The sequence below is a fragment of the Tursiops truncatus genome, chromosome 19 (genome assembly GCF_011762595.2).
Source record: "Tursiops truncatus isolate mTurTru1 chromosome 19, mTurTru1.mat.Y, whole genome shotgun sequence".
Classification (NCBI taxonomy): Eukaryota; Metazoa; Chordata; class Mammalia; order Artiodactyla; family Delphinidae; genus Tursiops; species Tursiops truncatus.
In genome coordinates this window covers 39,656,536-39,667,172 of record NC_047052.1, presented here as the reverse complement: position 1 = coordinate 39,667,172, position 10,637 = coordinate 39,656,536, and positions in this window count along the sequence as shown.

Genomic DNA, 10,637 nt, shown 5'->3' with positions numbered 1-10,637 from the left:
TCGTATGCCCCAAACTCAGCACAGTACCGAGAAATGAATATAAAGAATTATGTTTGAGTTACCAGCCCAGGTAGGCAGTAATGGAATGTGAGTTAGTAAAGGAACAGGACAGGGTCTGCCCTGTGGATGGCAGATATGTGAGAGCATCTTCTTGTATTATTATTTGCCTTGCATTGGATAAGCCTCTTCAGCCATGTGCCTTGCCTTCCCAACAAACCAAAAGGCACCTGAAGGTACGGACCTCCTCCCTCTTAGCAGAGACCTGCTCAGGACTTAGCACTTAGCAGGTGCTCAGTGAAAACCCATTGACTGATTGGCTGGTGATAGATTGAACACCTGGATTCAGCTGTACCTGAACTTGCAGTCCCTTTGTCTACATTTCATCTAATCCAGTTTAACTGTTTTTTACCCGCCACCAAAACTAGTGTCAACTACAGAACGAAGTGCACAGTCCCAGGGCTGGAAGGGGTTGCAAACCACACATTGAAGCACATCCAGGTGGAGAATGAATATTTGCCCTGCAAGGCAATTTGCCCTGCAAGGCACCCATTGGCTTAGGGTGAACAGGGCTCTGAGCCCTATTTTAAAATGTGGACTACAAGGGTCTCAAAATTCAGATTCTGTAATTCTGGGGAAGGCCCAGGAAGCTGCATTTTTAATTAGCCTCTGAAACAAGGGTCTTGTTCCAAGGCCACCTATGATAGACACTGATGAAACCCCCTGAGGTAGAAATAATGAAGCTTTCCAGCTTTCCATGGACCTGCCAGTGAACTTGAAAGTATGCTCTCTGCTTAAGCAATAGGCATGCTTTTTAAAATGCAGGAGAAATAAACAACACAAAATGATCTGGCTCCATTTGGGGAGGAGCCCAGCTGGACATCAGTCAGGATCTGTTTGCATGTGCGGATACTCCAAGGCAAAAGCCGTTGCATGAAAATGCAGTGCAGAGAAAATTGCAGCAAGACACTAAGTGAACAGGGTGTGAACGCACGGAGAAGTTTTGGTGTAATCATGTCTTTTCTGAGGGTTGGCGATTACTTCTGAAAATTCTGGATTCACAGCACGTGCTTTGGTAGAAGCAGCTGCCACTCTAGAAGCCAAACTTTGAGCCAACAAAGATTGTCCTTTGAGCTGAGTGTCCTTGTCTTTGAGATGAGGCCTGAGTCGCGCCAGCAGCCTAGCACTGCAGGGTTCTGGCCGTGTGTCCTATGCAGAGAGACCACCCTCACGTTGCTTCTTCTTCCAGGAGAGTTAGACATTTGTCCCAGTTTACCCCGGACATGCAGTATTCCCTCAACATTCATTTAAGAGCTGCTGTGGTGAATCACAGAAATAGGGACGGAAACAAGAGAGAAGCTGGAACTGGGAGTGAGGGGGCTATTGGAACCACAGAAAGGCTTCCTCCCTTCTCTGGTCCTCAGCACCCCATCTGTTCAATGAGGGACCTGGACTCCATCGATAGGGGTACTTAGTAATAGGAGTAGTTGAAAAGGTTTGAAGTAGCACATGGACAAAGCATGAAATAACAGTAGACACCACAATGAGAAATTTGCCCATGTTTTATTTAACTTTTTTTTTCTTAAATCACTCTGATTACAACAAAGTCAAAGACTCAGTTTGGTGTCACGACGCCTTAAACATCTTTCTCACATTTTGCTCACCTTTTTCAATAAAAAGGGAATAGACCTGAGGCGCAGAGCTCTGGGCATGCAAAAGCATCAGGCTAGCTTTTAGTGACGCTCTCTTGTTTTCATTTTCTTCAAGGCAAGTGATTGTGGTCTTACATCTGCTGTAATAATGTAAAGGTTCTTTTCAAATAAATGTGAGTGAGGCATGCCACGGAGCAACTAAGCCCGTGTGCCACAACTACTGAGCCTGCGCGTCTGGAGCCTGTGCTCCACAACGGGAGAGACCGCGACAGTGAGAGGCCCGCGCACCGCGATGAAGAGTGGCCCCCGCTCGCCGCAACTGGAGAAAGCTCTCGCACAGAAACGAAGACCCAACACAGCCAAAAATAAATAAATTTATTTATTTAAAGAAAAAAAATGTGAGCGAGGACAAAGAGTGGGACAAATGGGATAGATGCACTGGGTAAATATAAGTGCAGACGTTAGGTGGAGAGGGGTATCAGGTACCTGATATTTGGGGATACCTGTATCTCTCTATCCCTAAGAAACCCTCCAGCTCATCTTTCTGTCAGGCCTCATAAGAACCAGTCAATATTCTCAAATGGCTACATTTTGTCCCTGGTTTCCATTTAGAAGCTAGATCTGCAATGACCATGGGCTATATAGCATGATAATTGCCTTTCTTTTCCTGCTGAAACCCCCAACCTACAGCCACAGAAAACATCCTTTCTCTTTTGTGCCACTGACGTCTGCACCATCCTGGATTCCCTTGATGCTAATATTTCCATCAAAAGACATTTATTTGGGGTGTGTACTATGTCAGAATCCAGCAAATTTTTCCTCCTGCCTGTTTACATTAAAATTACTCATTATGATTCAAATTACCTTCAAATTATGCTCATCTGGATTTCTGTGCTTCATAAAGACTCCCATGCCTGTCTCTTCCCGAGGTTATAAGTTAAAGTATTTTTTTATGATAGAAACAACTTTACAGACTCCACAGACATTTGCTAAACTGTGGCTAAGATAGCTTCATGCTGAATAAGCCTTCTCTCCCGCCCAGACTGAAGGAGGGGAAACCGAGGACGAGAGGTTTGGGAATTAATGCTGCTTCAAGTATGAACGCGAGGCTTTGTGTGTCGGTTCTGGGGGTACATGAGTTCCAGCCCTGCGATATGGGTTAACTTCACCCATCACTGGCATTTTGGAGGGAGTTAGGTACTAGCCCTGGAGTCCTCAGTAAGAATGCTGGCATTCTCCAACCTTCATCCACGAATAAAAAGTATAGGAAAATACATTTTAGCTACTATGAGAGGGAACTTTCTAACGTTCACAATTTTCAACAAGGAAATGGGCTGACTTCAAATGTAGTGAGTCTGAAGGCACCACAGGAAGATTCTCATCAGATCTTCAGAGGCTGGATGGTCACCTGCTATCGTAGAAGTTAAAGAACAACTTCTAGCCCTAGTACTGTGCACTTCATCCCTGAGTTTAACAAGAGTTTAGTGAAAGATACCGGCTCAAATTGAATTAGATAAAATGCATTGTAGACAAAAGAACTGTAAATCCAGGTACAGCTGGGTCCAGGTATTTGAATGACATCATCAGGAAGCCCTGTCTCTCCCCTCCTCTTTTATACTTTCCTAGTGGCTTCATCCTCCAGAAAGCAGCCAACAGGCCCTCCAGCTGCTCTTGGCTAACACCCTACCAGTCAAGTGGCCTGAGCAGGAGACTCTTTCCCAGTTGGTTCCACAAAGGTCTTGAGGTTTTCCTAAAAAATAATCAGAGACACTCACAAAAATCCATTACAGGAATGTTCATTTGTTTCTACTTTTTATTGGAAAATAATTGAAACACCTTAAATATCCAGTGTTAGAAGACTGATTAAATAAATAGTAGTATACCCAAATAGTGGAATACAGTTCAACCAGTAAAACTTGATAAAAAATGATACAAATGAACTTGTTTACAAAATAGAAACAGACTCACAGATCTTGAAATCAAACTTATGATTACCAAAGATGAAACATAGGGGGAAGTGATAAATTAGGAGATTGGGATTAAGATGTACACACTACTATATATAAAATAGATAACTAACACGGACCTACTGTATAGCACAGGGAACTTTACTCAATATTCTGTAATAACCTATATGGGAAAAGAATCTGAAAAAGAATGGTTATATGTATATGTATAACTGAATCACTTGGCTGCACACCTGAAACAAACACAACCTTGTAAATCAACTACACTCCAATACAAATTATCAAAAATAAATAAATAAATAAATAAAAGTAGCCTGGATGAAAAAATTTAAATAAATAAATAGTATAGCCAAGTAGTGGAATACTATGCAACCAGTAAAAAGTGTGCTTTCAGAGAGTAATCATGATGATAATAAAATATTCTTGACATATTGTTAAGCAAGATACGGGGATGAATAAATAATAAGGTCGTAGTTTTGTTACAAAATATTTATTAATGAAAAACTAGATGCAGTGAATTCCCTGGCGGTCCAGTGGTTAGGACTCAGCGCTTTCACTCCTGGGGCCCGAGTTTGGTCCCTGGCTGGGGAACTGAGATCGGGCAAGACATGCGGTGTGGCCAGATTCAAAAAAAGAAAAAGGAAAAACTAGATGCAAATGCACCAATATATTTTCTCCATGTGGAGGAATTACAATGATATTGTAATAATTTTTTTCCAGGTTACCTATTATGAATATGTATTACTTTACATACTTAGGAAAAGGTAAACAAATATTGTTTAAAACCCTAGATTAGGTGTATAGTGGCTGACCAGAGAACCCCGGACGTGGGGCAGCAGAAAGACCCACAGAAATTGCTCATTCTCTGACCTGCAACTGGATTGGTTCTTATGGAATATATAGTCCACTGTGGGAGAAGACAGGATGTTGTTTGCTTCTCTGATGACACAACCAGGAGAGCTGGAGCGATGGGCCAGCCAGGGACCTGCAGATGAACTCTGGCCCAGCTCCCAGCCTTCCAGCCGCTAGCTCTCAACTCAGCCTCGCAGATTAGTATACTCACACCCAGGAGACAGCATGCAAGGCCATGGTCAGAGGCCTCTGAAATGCAGTCATTCCAAATATTTAATGAGATTCTCTCTCCCTCTCTCTCTCTCTCACACACACACACACACACACACACACACACACACACACACACACGCGCGCACACATGCTATATTGTTAAACCAGACTGTATATATATATATATATATATTTTTTTTAGCGGTACGCAGCCCTGTCACTGTTGTGGCCTCTCCCGTTGCGGAGCACAGGCTCCGGACGCGCAGACTCAGCGGCCATGGCTCATGGGCCCAGCCGCTCCACGGCATGTGGGATCCTCCCGGACCGGGGCACGAACCCATATCCCCTGCATCGGCAGGCGAACTCTCAACCACTGCTCCACCAGGGAAGCCCCAGACTGTATATTTGATATAGTTTTATGGCACAGACACTTCAAAACCTCGCAGGCCTCCTGGATGTCTGTTCATTTTACATTTGGGCTTCCTAGTAAAAGCAGTGTCACCTTTCCTGGTATGAATCACACTCATCAGTGGCCCATGGAGCCATCAGGGTGATGGGCACACTGCAGAGTGAGCCCCAGCACCAATGCCCCTGACTACAGCCAGAATCCTGCAAACCCCTCAGCTGCAACGTTACAAGGTGACAGCCTGAAGTTGTCACCATTCCTGTCTGCTGTCCTCTGTTTCCAAGAGCAATTCTGAGACCCACCCAAATACCACACCTTCCCAAACCAGACCTTCCTCTGCCTGAATCGTTGGCTTTTCACTGCTCTGCCTGTTCCAGATAATTCCTGACCCATCCTCTCCTCTTTTGAGGTCACCTGAGAATGGGTTTTAGGGAAATGTGAGTTGTGGCCACATATTTGAGGGTAGGGAGACCAAGACTTGGCAGGAATGACAAGAGAGAAAACTGCATATAAGAAGTAAAGGACAAATGCATTCACTTATTCACTGAGAGCCTACGTAAATATACTAGCTTCTCTGAACACAGTGCTGTGCAAGGGACACAGGCCTGTCCTTACGAGCCACAGAGGGTGACAGACAGTCAGATAACTGTGAGCTCATATGAGAACAGCTGGGTGCAGTCTGTTCAGGAAAAGTAACACATGCTATTTAAAAACAACAAACACCCCAACATAATGAATGAATGAATGAATGAGACTTATAGCAGAGTGGTCTGGCCCAGTTTGGGGGCAGGGAAGAGCCATTCAAACTGAGATCTGAGGAAAAGGATGGGCAGGAACCAACCCAGGGAAGACAGAGAGCTCCAGCAGGAGGGAGAACAAATGCCCAGGAGGGAGGGAGAGAGGATCCTCAGGTTTTGGGACCAAGAGCACGCAGGGAATTTAGGTCTGCTAGAGATAATTCTGGTTGTTTCTCCAGGAGCAGTAAGAAGTGGTGGGGTTTTTTGGGTTTTTGGGTTTTTTTTTTTTTGCAGTACGCGGGCCTCTCACTTTTGTGGCCTCTCCTGTTGTGGAGCACAGGCTCCAGACGTGCAGGCTCAGCAGCCATGGCTCACGGGCCCAGCCGCTCCGCGGCATGTGGGATCTTCCCGGACCAGGGCACGAATCCGTGTCCCCTGCATCGGCAGGCGGACTCTCAACCATTGCACCACCAGGGAAGCCCAGAAGTGGTGTTTTAACTACCTCTGGCCTCCTGGGTGGCCCAGATACAAGCCCCATCTTTCACTTCTGAGCAGGCCAGTTGAGCTGCATCAGTTCTTAGTGGACATGTTAAGAGAACGAAGAGCATTGGGGCCCCAGTGGCAGGAGGTCGTTGGACCACAGCCATGGACACAGTGGGAGGAACTGGGGGCATTTAGCTGGAGAAACTGGTCTCTGCCTTGAGCAGTTCAAGCCACCTCGTAGCAGACAGAGGACTGCTCGGAGTGAGCCTGGAGAGCGGCTTCCTGTCCACGAGGCAAACGGCGGGGCTTGGAGGAAGAACCCGGCCATGGTGAGTGCTGCCCATGGCTCCTGGTCTCAGGAGGCCACACAGTACCTCCCCATCTCTGGAGGCAGGCGCTGGACATGTCAGGGAAGCTACGGAGGGGCTTCCGCACTGGGACCCTGCAGTTTCCCTCAGGAGGGCTCAGAGTCCCCAGGTGGAACCTAAATCTGGCTCTCGCCTTCACGCCTTCCCTCCCGCTCTGCCTTGGGCCAAAGATGGGTGTATGTGAGTCTCACTGTTGCAAGGGCAATAAAAAACAGGCAGAGAAAAGCATCCAAGTGGGTTAGGCATGAGTCAGTGAGAGGGCTAAGGGTGGTCGAGCCAGGGGCTTAAACTCTGTCCTGGGAACTCGTTCGCAGCATGCCTGGGCACGGGGCAAACAAATGCCCATCAGCGGCCCCGAGATCACACCTTTTCAGCGACTGGGCAGAAAAGCTGCTTCTCATCCCTGGAGATTCAGGCGTAAGTCCTGATTCCAACTCTCAGCTGCCCAGACGGGGCCACGGGACCACCCAGTACCAGCCTCAGGGGACTGGCTGGAGGCAGCTCACTGATTCAGGCTGGACCACAGGTTCTCCCTGGAACTGGGTCCAGTGGAGGGGGAGGGGGACGCAGTTTCTAATCACCCAAACATCACCATCGTGGACTGAGAATATGGGAGAAGCACGTTCCTCCAAGGAAAACCAAAGTGCTATCAGTAGAAGAAGGAGGGAAAAGAGCTGGGCCATCAAAACCGACAGCTGTCCACTCCATTACAGAAGGACACCCACTCGTGCGCTCCTGGGTCCAACCCCACCTCCCCCAGCCTCTGCTTCAGCCCCAGAGAGCCTCCCACCGGAAGTGCTTGTGGACAGCAGGAGGGGAGCATGTCACCCAGTTTATACACTTTATCACAGGCTTAGAAAAACCCACCTGTGAAGATGAGGTTCTCCACCCTCCACACTCATGTTTGCTGTTAAAACAGCCCCGTCCCCTGCTCAGCACAGCGTTGCTGCTCTGAGAAGGTACACCTTCCCTATGACTTTAATTATCCTTCCAGACTCATTAGCACTAACGGCAGATGTTCTGACCTGAGGTGAGAAGGGACCCGAGTTTGGGGTTTTCCCTGAGCTTTTCTTCCCACTTCTTTAAGAAATTTTTCACAAAACATAGTATTTTTCTCTTTGGGGGCCAAAAAAAAAAAAAAAAAAGTGGAATTACATCTCTGACTTTTCTCCCTTCTTATAGAAATATTTATGATCTCTCTACTAAATAATGTATTTGAAGGACAACTACATAATGTATAGGCATAAAATAGGATGCAAGATTTTAAATTATGTAAACCTAATTAGGCTGAAAATCCGCTTCTACAGCCCCACATTTAGGTTTCCACATTCAAGGTACATGTTTCCTCCTTAGGTGAGTCAATATAGGTACCACTGTCCCAAAGATTCAAATTCATTACTGCGGGTGTTGGGATTTTGTTTTTAAGCTTTTTTCTCATGCATACACACAGAAAGTTAAATGTTTTCTTTAATTTCTGAAGATGTTCATGGATTTTAGAGGCGCCAGACATGTGCGTGCAGAGTTTTCCCTTCTCTGCCCCCCTTCTCTCTATGGCTCCTCTGGGCGAGGGGACTGGGTCAGGTACCAAGTAAGGTCAGGGAAAGTCCTCTGGGCAGGAAGGAGCAGCTCTGACATGCTCTGAGCAAACTTTCCGGCTTCCTCTTCACATGCCCTTTTGTCACTGGCACGCCTCTTCCAGGAAGGGGAGCTTCTGTCCCACTCTGCCTCTGGACCCAAGACAGCCCAGCCAGTTAGCACCATATGACTAATTCAGATTCATTGTCACGGATCAAATCGCAGCAAAATATTTCCAGTTGCCAGTCTCTGTTTTCCAACTGTCCCTCTGTTATCCATCTAAGTAAACATTTGTTCTGCTTATCTTTTTTGAGCAAAGACATGAATCACTCGCCCAGAAGAAAGCGTAGCAGCAGCTGTTGCGTATTAGGAATCGACATTTGGGAACAGGGCCTGCTAAATGGGACTCCAGTATGGGGTTCGCTTTTTATTTGTCCTCATCCTAGAACAGGAAGCTTAGGGCACTCTGGGAGACTCACCGCCAGGTCTGCCTACCATTGGTGGCAGGATACTGGAACAACCAGAAGCCCCCTACTCAGAAATTCTTCTCCTGGCTTGCCGAGGTACCTGAAATCCCACCCTTAGTGCTGCCCTTTGGCTGAAGAGGGATGCTATTTCCAGTAGGTTCGTGGGACAGTGCTGTGGTTTTGCCTGAGGTGGCTACACACGGACCGGTTTGCTGTCATTGAAAGCATCTTGCGGAGCCCTCTGTCAGACCCTGGCTTCTAAGGAAGGATGGGAGGGAACCTTAAAACGAGGGGCTCTCAGAGTTTGGGGGCTTGCAGCAACTTGCATGGAAAACATATTTTCTAATAGTCTCTGTGCTGGGCATTTCTAAAAGTTTCATATAGGCGATTTAATCCTCAAAAACCAATCAGCTGGGAGAAAAGCCGACATAGTCAAAGCAGGCAACAGACAAAGAAACAGAAGTTTTGGATCAGAGAAGGCTTTGGGCCTGGTGGATTTTCCAGGCTGGGCTTGGAAGGGCAGACAGGGTTGACCTAGGTGGGGAGGAGGGCAGACTACACTTAGGTGGAGGAAACAGCTTTTGCAAGTGTGGGTAAGATGGGGATGCTTGGGCATAATTCTAATGGACCAGTTGGAACCGAGCAGAATAGAGGGTACAGATTCTGAGGAAGTTCCGAGCCCCTCTCAGGGCTCAGGGTCTAAACTGGACAGTCCCCCGCCCCCGGGTCAGGGGGGCGGCGGGAAGGGCAGTGAATTCCATCAGTCTTCTGCAGCCCAATGCCTAGCAGGAATCTGCTTACCACAGGTGCTCAGTAAGTGCATATTAGTGGGGAGATGGGAATGACTTTAAAGATGGTCTCCATGATCACAATTTAAAATTTTTTACTCAAAAAAGATAAGAATGAAAAGACAAAGCTATTGATCGGGGAAAAGATTTGTAAATCACTTACTCAATACAACAAAGAACTTGTACCTTTAAGTATACAAAGAACCCTCAAAACGCAACTGTAAGAAAACAAACAACTCAATTAAAAAATGGGCAAACACTTCAAGAGACGCTTTACCAGAAGGATGTAAGGATGACAAACGGGCATGTGAAAAATATTCAACATAATTAGCCATTAGGGAAATAATGGCTGAAACTTAAAACCATAATGAGATACCATTATATACCTATTAAAATGGATAACATTTTAAAAATACTATCAATACCAAGTTCTGGTAAGGTCTAGCAACAGAAACTCTCATGCATTGCTGATGGGAACGAAAAATGGTACGGTCACTCTAGAAAAAGTTTGGTTGTTACCTATAAACATACACTCACCATATGACCCACACAGTCCTATTCCTGGGTGTCTTCCCAAGAGAAATAAAAATCTATCTTCACACCAAAACCTATATAAAAATGTTTGTAGCAGCAACAAAGAGAAACACATATTGATACATGCAATAATTTGGATGAATCTCAATGGCACTGAGCCAAGCAAAAGAAACCAGTCTCAAGAGGTTACATGCATGTGATTTGATTCCACTTCTGTGACATTCTTTTTTTCTAATTTGTTTTTTTTTGTTCTCCTTTTTTTTCTAACATCTTTATTGGAGTATAATTGCTTTACAATGGTGTGTTAGTTTCTGCTTTATAACAAAGTGAATCAGTTATACATATACATATATCCCCATATCTCCTCCCTCTTGCGTCTCCCTTCCAACCTCCCTATCCCACCCCTCTAGGTGGTCACAAAGCACCGAGCTGATCTCCCTGTGCTATGCGGCTGCTTCCCACTAGTTATCTATTTTACATTTGGTAGTGTATATACATCAGTGCCACTCTCTCACTTCGCCCCAGCTTGCCCTTCCCCCTCCCCATGTCCTCAAGTCCATTCTTTACATCTGCGTCTGTATTCCTGCACTTCTATGAC